Source organism: Mustelus asterias, chromosome 5 (assembly GCF_964213995.1).
Source record: "Mustelus asterias chromosome 5, sMusAst1.hap1.1, whole genome shotgun sequence".
Classification (NCBI taxonomy): domain Eukaryota; kingdom Metazoa; phylum Chordata; class Chondrichthyes; order Carcharhiniformes; family Triakidae; genus Mustelus; species Mustelus asterias.
This window is the reverse complement of record NC_135805.1, coordinates 147,709,402-147,718,518: the sequence shown is the minus strand read 5'-3', so window position 1 is coordinate 147,718,518 and position 9,117 is coordinate 147,709,402. Positions and strand designations below refer to the sequence as shown.

General features: G+C 45.3%; 1 protein-coding gene across 2 annotated transcripts in view; it reads right to left on the bottom strand.

Moving 5' to 3' along the window:
* The window catches only part of LOC144493892 (uncharacterized), an 86,534-nt gene that overhangs the window by 830 nt on the left and 76,587 nt on the right, over positions 1–9,117 (bottom strand). The window lies entirely within an intron of this gene.

Sequence of the window (9,117 nt, the reverse complement as noted above, 5' to 3'; positions counted from 1 at the left end):
GGGATGTGGGATCGTTGACTGGACCAGCATTTATTATCCACCCCTTCGTGTTCCTGAGAAGGTGGTGCTAAGCTGCTTTTTTCGAACCTGTTGCAATCTACGCGATATATACAATTCCACAGTGCTATTAGACAGGGATATCAGGCATTTTCCCCCGGCGACAGCGAAGGGAAACAATTGCCTTTCTCTACATCAAGTTAGGTGCATTTACCCGAACAGGCGCCGGATTGTGGCGACTCGGGGAATTTCACAGTAACTTCATTGCAGTGTCAATTGAAGCCTTACTTGTGACTAATAAATAAACTTTACTTTATTTTTTCCATCAGGATGGTGAGGGGCCAGAAGGACAAATTCCAGAGGGTGATTTCCCCATGCGGCTGCTGCCCCTTTACTTCCAAATGTTATGCTCCTGCGTTTGGTAGCTGTTGCAAATGTGACCTTGGTGAGTTACTGCAGTGAATTTTGAAGACATTACACACTGCTGTCAATCTACCTATGTGCTGGAGGGAGTGAATGCTTCTGGATGGGAATCCGCTCAACGGGCTTCATTGCCCTCGATGGTGTCATTTTTTTCTGGTGTTGTGGGAGCTGTTCTCATCCAGGCAAAGTGGAGAGTAACCCATCACGTTTTCAACGTGTGCCTTGTAGACAGGCTTTGGGGAGTCAAGAGGCGAGCTGGCGGCCGCAGGGTTCGGAGCGACGAACGTATTCTTGCTGCCAAAGTGCTTGTGCCGCCAGATCATTCAATTTTTAGTCAATGACCAGCCAGCGGATGTTTACAGTCAGGGATTCGGTGGCATAGTGATGATGTCTTTGGGCTCGTATTTAAGAAATCCTAACTAATGTTCTGGGTGCCAGGGTTCCAATTCCAGCATAGCACTTGGAATATTAATCCAGAACTGAAAAGAACTGAAAACAATATCTGATTAGGGAATAAAGGCTGTTATCCTTACCTACTCTGGCTTATATGTGACTACAGACCCAACGCAATGTGGTTGACTCTTACCTCTCCTCTATAATGGTCTGGCACGAGATTCAGTTCAAGCGAAAGTAAGGATAGTCAACAAATCTTGGCGTTTCACATCCAGCACCAATGTGGCGTTAAGATTGCTGATTTGTGATTGCTAACCCAAGATGAGAATCGAACCCGGGTACATGGCACTGTGGAGCAGCATTGCTGATGACTGCGTCACCGTATTCTGGGTGCAAGGGTTTAACACTTGGACTAATAAACTAAAACTGAAACATAACAAAGACAGAACTATTGTCGTAAAACCCCATCTGCTTCATTAGGGAATGGAAATTGTCACCCTTACCTGCCTTGCCTACATGGGGACTTTAGAATATTATCCACTCGAGATCTCTGAGCCCATTTTGTAACGACGCTACCACTGATTCTTACTGACTGAACCGTGAGGGAAAATAAACACTTTAACTTAACATTCCCGCTGCACAAATGCCAGGCAATGACCATCACCAATAAGAGGCAATCTGTTACCACCACTGAATCCCCCTTCATACCATCCTTTGGGTTACCAGAAATTCGACTAGATCCGCCACATAAGCGCAGAGGCGACAAGAGAAGGCCAGAGGCTAGGAATACTAAGGTGAGCAACTCACCGTGCGATCAGGAAGAGAGACACATATCATCCTGGTGTCTCTCCCGCTGGAGACCTCTGAGCTCCAAAGCAACTCACCTCCTCACTTCCCAAAGCCTTCAAACCATCTACAAGACATAAGTCCGGAGTGAGATGGAATACTCCCGACTTGCCTGGATGGGTGCAACTCCAGCAACACACAAGAAACTTGACACCATCCAGGACAAAACAGTCCACTTGATTGGCACGCCTTCCACAAACATCCAATCCCTCCACCACTGACGCTCAATAGCAGCAGAATGTACTATCTACAAGATGCACTGCAGAAATTCACCGAAGATCCTTAGACAGCAAATTTCAAACCCACAACCACTTCCATCGAGAAGGACAAGAGCAGCAGTTACATGGGAACAGCACCACCTGGAGGTTGCTGTTCGAGCCACTCACCATCCTGACTTGGAAATATATTGCCGTTCCTTCACCGTCGCTTGCTCAAAACCTTGGAATTTCCTCCCCAACGGCATTGTGGGTCAACCCACAATACGTGGACTGCAGCGATTCAAGAAGGCAGCTAACCACCACCTTCTCAAGGGCAACTAGGGATGGGCAATGAATGCTGGCCAGCCAGTGACGCCCATAAAAACAATGACGTTCCAAGCTTAGTAACTGAAGATCGATGAACAGAAGACAGTGGCCCCCTGCCCCATAAAAAAAACAAGTCATACGATGCTATAATTAAACATGGAAACAAACCCGAATTCCGATTTGTCAACTTGAAAGTCACTATCACAGCCGCTATATCGTCTATTTCACGACTTTCGTTAAAGCAATTTGAAATGCTTTGGAGCTCAGAGGTCTTCGGCGGGAGCAGACACCAGGATAATATGTGCCTCGCTTCCTGATCCCACCGTAATTCTCTTCTTGCACATTGTATTACTCACAGATCACAAAGAACCAAACAAAACTCAATCTGCACGGAAGAAGGATTCAGCATCAATCCTTCTCTGTTGAAGGCTCTCACAGCCTTCATGTTGCACAGCTGCATGTTTCACAGAAGGGAGAGTGCTCTTTCCAATCTGTTATACCGGCCTTACATTAATGGCAGTGAGCAGCAATGAGAAATACAAAGGTTAGTTCAACAAGTTGATTGAATACTTATTCTGAATCTTTCAGTGACGCAATCGACGTTTAGCTGGGAGACCTTTCTATCCATGGAGATCCAGAGTTTTCCAGAACAGAAAGAGGCCCTTTCGCCGATCATAGAATAGGTAGATAGGAATAGGGATAATCGAATCCCGATAGTGCAGAAGGAGGCCATTCGGCTCACCTCGTCTGCACCGACCACAATCCCACCTAGACCCTATTCCCATAACCCCATATATTTATCCGGTTAATCCCCTGACACTGGGGTCAATTTAGCATGGCCAGTCAACATGACCCGCACAATTTTTGGACTGTGGAAGGAAACAGCAGCACCCTGAGGAAACCCACGCAGACACGGAAAGGATGTACAAACTCCACACAGACTGACCCGAGGCCGGATTGGAACCTGGGTCCCTGGTGGCCTTGTATGCTGTGGCGTTTCAAGTGCTCATCGAAACGTTTCTTCATTGTTGTGAGAGTTCCCGCCTCTACCACCTTTTCTGGCAGCGAGTTCCAGATTCCCGCCGCCATTTCGCTGAAAACGTTTTTCCTCAATTCCCCTCGACATCTCCTGTCCTTTTCCTTATATGTATTCCCCTGGTTATCGAGCTCTCGACTAAGGAGAAAAGTTTTTTCCTATCTACCTATCTAAATCCCTCATAATTTTGCACACCTCAATCAGGTTCCCCCCTCAGCCTTCTCTGCTCTAAGGAAAACAACTCCAGCTTAAACAACCCCGTGCCATAGGGGAATCGTTCCAGCTCAACCGACATTAAGGATTTTCACAGTAACTTCATTGTAAGGCGACTTGTGACACCAATGTATAATCTTTGAACTTATATCCTTTGCACCCTCTCCAGTGCAATTACATTATTCCCATAATTTGGCGACCAGAGCGAGCTACAGCAGAGTGAGCGTTTGATACAGCTCCGTCATAACCTGTCTGCTCTTGCATTCTATGCTTCGGCTAATAAAAGCAAGTTTCCCCATATGCCTTCTTAACCACCTTATCTAACTGTGCTGCTACCTTCAGGGATCTATGGACGTGCATCCCAAGTTCACTCTGGTCCTCTGTCCTTCCTACAGTCCTACCATTCAGTATGTATCCCGTTGCCTCGTTAGTCCTCCCAAAATACATTAGCTCATACTTTTCAACGTTCAATTCAATTTGCCACTGTTCTGCCCATTTGATCCGCCGTCTGTATCGTGTTTTATTCTAAGGCTGTCCTCATTGTTTTTTTCCACATCACCAATTTTGGTGAGATCTGCCCATTTACTGATCATACCCCATCTAAGTAAACGCATGGAGTTTATGCTCCACGTCTTTGCTCTGTAGAAACAGCCGTAAGCATGTGATTTTCTGCCACACGGGTTTCCATGTCTAATTCTAACTCCAAGTCAAAGTTTGTGACGCGTTAATGTGCACTGACAAGGAGCAGAGATGGGAATTTTCAATTAGGGACCTCACAACTACCGGTCAGTCAATCTTCTGCCAGTCAATTAAAAATATTCACTGGTTGCAGGATTGTTTCTCTTCTCTGTTCTTTGTCCCTTGAAACGCAACACCGTGCTTCCTCAATTCCGCCAGTGAATCAAAGCGCGTCGGGCGAAAGTGATGGAGGGAATTGATTAATTCGCAAAGAGGATGAGTAAAAGTTACTGATTCCAGTGCAAATCGTTTTGAAATTTGCCTTGTAAAGTGAAATTACAGTCATCGTTTGAAATGTCACTGGAACTTCCTAGGAAAGTGTTAAATATGTAAGCTCCATGCATGTAAGCGTAATGTCAGGAGCTGAGAATTATAAATTATTGCCTTACCCGCCACGACGCACTTTGCAGCTTCTAATCTCCTAACGGTTCTGTCAGACTTTCTACTTTCACAGGAATTATCTGGTTGCTGGGCGAACAGGCACACACTCAATCATTCGGAAATTGAAACCATCTGAACATGTTGATAGAGACAGCTTTTTTTTTGATGATAAGAATCACTTTCTGCTATGTTGTTTTTTTCCCCCTTAACTTAGGGATTGGTTCTGAGGTCCGCCACTGAACTGCCTTTCTGGCAAGTCAATACTTTCTTTGCTAAGGAGGCCAGAACTGTAAAATCATAGAAACCCTACAGTGCAGAAAGAGGCCATTTGGCCCTTCGAGTCTGCACCGACCACAATCCCACCCAGGCCCTACTCCCATATCCCTACATATTTACCCACTAACCCCTCTAACCAACGCATCTCACGACACTGAGGGGCAATTTTTTTTTAGCATGGCCAATCAACCTAACCCGCACATCTTTGGACTGTGGGAGGAAACGGGAGCACCCGGAGGAAACCCACGCAGACACGAGGAGAATGTGCAAACTCCACACAGACAGTGACACAAGCCGGGAATCGAACCCAGGTCCCTCGAGCTGTGAAGCAGCAGTGCTAACCACTGTGCTACCGTGCCACCCCATTAGAATCCATTAAAGGTGCTGTCTGCCTTTACATATTTCTGCTGTGCCTTCGTGGGTTTCCTACGAGTTCTCAGTTTTCCTCCCACATTCCAAAGATGTGCAGGTTATGTGGATTAGCCATAGTAAATTGCCTCTTAGTATCCAAATATGATTAGGTTAGGTGGATTGACCATGGTAAATTTCCCCTTACTGTCCAAAGAAGTGCAGGTTAGGTGGATTGGCCATGCTAAATTGCCTCTTATTATCCAAAGATGAGTAGGTTAGGTGGTTTGACCATGGTAAATTTCCCCTTATTGTCCAAAGATCACAGAATCCTACAGTGCAGAAGGAGACCATTTGGGCCATCGGGTCTGAACCGACCATAATTCCACCCAGGCCCCTTTCCGCGTAACCCCATACATTTACCATAGTCAGTCCCCCTGTCACTAAGGGGCGATTTAGCATGGCCAATCCACCTAACCCGTACATCTTTGGACTGTGGGCGGAATCCTGAGCACTCAGAGGAAACCCACACAGACAGGGGGAGAATGTGCAAACTGCACGCTGACAGTGGCCCAAGCTGGGATCCGAACCTGTGTTGGTGGCGCTGTGAGGCAGTATTGCTAACCACTGTGCCACCGTGTCTCTCAGTATCCACCGATGAGTAGTTAGCTGGTTTGACCATGGTATATTTTCCCTTACTCTCCAAAGATGTGCAGGTTAGGTGGATTTGCTATGTTAAATTGCCCCTTAGTGTCCAAAGATTTTCAGGTCATGTCGATTGCCCATGATAAATAACCCTACAATGTTCAAAGATGTGAAGGTTGGGCGGATTGACCATGCTAAATGCCGAGATGATACGGGGTTAGGGTGGAATGGAGGCATGGGTGCGATGGTCTTTCCGAGAGTAGCTGCAGACTTGGTGGACCGGATGGCCTCTTTCTCCGCCATAGGAATTCTATGGTTCGAATTAACTTCCTACAAAATTGACGCAAGACATTCTGAACAGCGTTTTTTTTGTCACCACGTTAATATTCGGATTTGGCTCGCTTAGTATTCCAGTAATGTGTTAAATGTCTTAGAACATAGAACATAGAAAGCCACAGCACAAACAGGCCCTTCGGCCCACAAGTTGCGCTGATCATATCCCTACCTCTAGGCCTATCTATAGCCCTCAATCCCATTAAATCCCATGTACTCATCCAGAAGTCTCTTAAAAGACCCCAACGAGTTTGCCTCCACCACCACCGACGTCAGCCGATTCCACTCACCCACCACCCTCTGAGTGAAAAACTTACCCCTGACATCTCCTCTGTACCTACCCCCCAGCACCTTAAACCTGTGTCCTCTCGTAGCAACCATTTCAGCCCTTGGAAATAGCCTCTGAGAGTCTACCCTATCCAGACCTCTCAACATCTTGTAAACCTCTATCAGGTCACCTCTCATCCTTCGTCTCTCCAGGGAGAAGAGACCAAGCTCCCTCAACCTATCCTCATAAGGCATGCCCCCCAATCCAGGCAACATCCTTGTAAATCTCCTCTGCACCCTTTCAATGGCTTCAACATCTTTCCTGTAATGAGGTGACCAGAACTGCGCGCAGAACTCCAAGTGGGGTCTAACCAGGGTCCTATAAAGCTGCAGCATTATCTCCCGACTCCTAAACTCAATCCCTCGATTAATGAAGGCTAGTACGCCGTACGCCTTCTTGACCGCATCCTCCACCTGCGAGGCCGATTTAAGAGTCCTATGGACCCGGACCCCAAGGTCCTTCTGATCCTCTACACTGCTAAGAATGGTACCCTTCATATTATACTGTTTTAATTGCTGGTATATCGATTCTGCACCAACATTCAAAAGAAGCTCTCGCCATTCCCTCCGACCTATCCACAAAACCGCGCCCATTAACCGTTTCTATTCTACATTACCTGCTCATCTAACCACTGTGCCACCGTACTGCCCATACGTGCTGTTCTATGAGGTTAAAACGATTTTTCATATTTTCCGAAAGTAATTTAATTATTTAATAGTTATGTTATTGTGCGTTTGCAGTTATCTACTTCCTAAATGATCATTATATATTTTGTTTGTTGAATCAGCTCATCAAATTTATTGTATAAACTGATAATGATTCATTTTCAATCCTTCTAATCCCTTTCAAAAATTCAGAAAACATCCTCCTGAATGCTGTTTTATCCTTGTCAACGTTATTATGGAATGCGGCGAGTAGAATGAAGAATTTTGTACCGAAAACCACGTGAATCAGTGGAGGAAAAAAAGCACGAACAGTATCTCCCCCCTCCCCCCATCGCGTGTCATCCACAGATCCCTCCCACTCCTTCGAGATTGTATTCGGTGCACTCACAAGTGCATGGCGGAGGGACAGCTAGTAAACTGCTTTCTGCAACTGACATCTTGCGACAAACGACGCACGCAGGCAGGGGTTGGAGTCCACGGTAAGTAACGTAATTTTATGCACCATGTACATACAGGAGGTGCAATTTATGCTTACCGTGACAAAACGTAGATTTTATGTAACCTTGCTGAGTTTCAATGCGAAGTGCAGAATGACAGCGGTTTTCCCAATTGTCTCGGACAGGCGAAGTTGTCTTTATGGTACAAGAAACGTACGTTTGTGATGCCGGTTTCAGGAGGCCTTTGACAGCCTGAGATGGGCAAACACGCAGTATGATGTTTCACTGGGAATTCCCTCGTCAAGTACAGAATCCCACTCGTTAGCGTACAGAATGAAATTATGTGAACCTATCCTCCACCTAGAATGGAATTCCTCCTAACCGCTAGGGAGCTCTTTCAAACCACTGACATTATGCACAGGTTCCAGTAAGTTGTTACTGTCAGCAACATTGGCAGGTAAGATGTAGAAGTCAGTTTCCAAAAGTAGTCGTATTTCTGGCATTATTCAAGAAATGCTTAGAATTTCGTCAGTTGCAAAATATCAAGTAATTTACTCAATATTTAAATAGCAAAATCAAAATCGAGAGCTCAATTGCTTCCATTATCTCCATTCCCAGAATTGAATATTATTGTGTATATTGCGTTGTACATTTCAGGATCTTGCAAAGTGTGTTAGAGACTAACATGGATACATTGTTTGGCTTGGAGGTAACGTTACACAGGCAGGAAGTGTCACAGCCACTTGATGCATAACTATTCTCCACTGACAGAAATTGAATGATGATATAAATTAGTTTCCCCGTTATTTGGGTAGAGGGATCAATACAGCTCAAGACATTCCATTTTGCCGCAGTGGTGCTTCACATCCGGAAGAGATGAGGTCTCCACTTCTGGAGTAATCTAAAACAAGGCTTTCCCAACCGGATGCGAGCGAGAATTTTGTGCTCATGTTTTTGAGTTTTGCTTGGTTTCCTCTTTATTACAATTCATTCTCACGTTGTAATTCTGTGCCGTTACCCAGTCCATCACTCAAACCAGCCTCCCACTCATTAACATTGCCTACACTTCCCACTACCTCGAAAAAGCAGCCAGCATAATTAAGGACCGCATGCACCCCTTCCACCTTCTTCCGTCGGGAAAAAGATACAAAAGTCTGAGGTCACGTACCAACCGAATCAAGAACAGATTCTTCCTTGCGGCTATCAGGCACTTGAATGGACCTACATCGCGTTAACTTAATTTTTCTCTACACCATAGCCCACACTATATTCTGCAATCCCTCCTTTCCTTCTCTAAATACCATATTCTTTTTTGTATAGCGCTCAAGAAATGCTACTTTAAAATGTATACTAATACACGTGACAATAATCAATCAAATCAAATCAAATAATTTGTACCAATGTGTGACCTGTGAACCATTCGATCCAAGTAAAATGGAAAATCCCAACAAGAGAATGATCTTCATTTGCTCTAGCCGAGAGGCAGATTAATTTCATTTCAACTAACTGACAGCAGGGCTGCTTCCACGGTGAC